Consider the following 1,682-nt stretch of genomic DNA (forward strand, 5'->3'; position numbering starts at 1 on the left):
TTCCTGTGTCCAGGTGTTCTCATTGTTCAGTTCCCACCGATGAGTGAGAACATGTGGTGTTTGATTTTTTATTCTTGCAATAATTTGCTGAGAATGATGGTTTCCAGCTTCATCCATGTCCCTGTAAAGGACATGAACTCATCCTTTTATATGGTTGCATAGTATTCCATGGTATATATGTGCCACATTTTCTTAATCCAGTCTATCATTGATGGAAAAAATATGGAATACTTCACAAATTTGCGTGTCATCCTTGCGCAGGGGCCATGCTAATTTTCTCTGTATCGTTCCAATTTTAGTATCTGTGCTGCCAAAGTGAGCACAATAATTCTTATAAGAGTTACTGTCCAAAGAAAAGATGGTCTGGAGGAATTTGTGTGTCAGGGGAATTTGGTCAGAGGCTCTTTACAGGTGTCTATAACTCTTTGACTGTGGCAAAAAGTGAGCTCTTAAGGGCAATGGGCAAATTTGAAATGCTACCCTTCCTTTAGAAACCCCTAATCCCAAGTAGAATAAAAATGGGTCTCTTTAGGTTTTCCCAGTGGGTGGTTTAAATATTTATTTGCATACTCCACAGTGGAGAACTGAGTCCTGACTAGTGCTCCTTTAGAGACAGACTTTCCAGTTATATAGGATTGAGGTTGCCAAGGTACTAATAAAAGCCTGTCTCTCCATTCATTTTGTTTTCAAAATTTATAATAATAATAAAACAAGTGCTCATCAAATGTCAAGGGCTATACTAGATGTTGGGGCTAAAGTTAGAATAAATATAGTCCTTGTTATTATGGAGCTCATAGGCTGAACAACTTACAAGCTCAGCCCACTCAATCCTGGCTCATCGATTTAGAATTTGATATACTGGTTGGGAGGCTACTCTCCATTTGCTGCACATACAGAGGGCAGAGTAAATCAAGTGGAATATGCATAGGCCAGATATTTATGAAGCAATAGTTTTCTGGAGATCCTCAGAGGAGCCTATAGGAACTGCGGTTTTCCTCAAAAGACTGCAACAAGCAGGGAAGAAGTCTGTGATATCTGTGAAAGCAGATATTCTTGATGGGGGAAGGGGGTCAGGTGCACAAATCAATATAAGGGGATGTTGCTGTGAAATATGGGAAGTCTTATGGGAAATATGGAATTCTCTGAAAGATGCAAATGTGGTTCTTTTTCTCATTAAGCTCATGTAGTAACTGGAGATACAAACTTTAAGAACCTAATTACACAATTGCACAGTTTATTATATTATTAACATTATCAAGATTACTATGAAGAGCAGCTTTGGGATGTAAGAATAGTATATGACAAGGGGCATCTAACTTAGTTTAGGGCATTTGGAAATGCATCTTTAAGGAATTTATACAAAGAGTAAGTAAAAGTTTCTAGAAAATGGGTAAAGAGGGGTAGAGAAATACAGGAGTCAGAAGGAGCAGTCTTTGTGGGGCTTTGTGGTGCTCACAAAAAGAGCATGGTGAGTGTGAGTTACTGAATTGAGGAATGGTACCCGCATGAATGGGGTGCAGACAGTGATAGGCAGTAGGCATTTTCTGCAAGTTCTAGTCAGTCACATTAAAGACCCCACTAGAATGGGCATCTATTGAAGATTTGGGGTCAGTAGAATGTCATGAATAGATTAGTCTTCATATAATCACTTGTACTATGCAGAAGTGTTGCAGTGAAGACAT

The 1,682-nt window shown here is 38.9% G+C and overlaps 1 non-coding gene across 1 annotated transcript; it reads right to left on the minus strand.

Annotated features, from left to right (window-relative positions):
• Window positions 1–216: 216 nt before the first annotated feature.
• LOC111520419 lies at window positions 217–323 on the minus strand. The gene has a single exon (XR_002724673.2). It is a non-coding gene; the product is annotated as a U6 spliceosomal RNA (small nuclear RNA).
• Window positions 324–1,682: the final 1,359 nt, after the last annotated feature.

This window comes from Piliocolobus tephrosceles, chromosome 8, assembly GCF_002776525.5.
Source record: "Piliocolobus tephrosceles isolate RC106 chromosome 8, ASM277652v3, whole genome shotgun sequence".
In the NCBI taxonomy this organism is placed as follows: Eukaryota; Metazoa; Chordata; class Mammalia; order Primates; family Cercopithecidae; genus Piliocolobus; species Piliocolobus tephrosceles.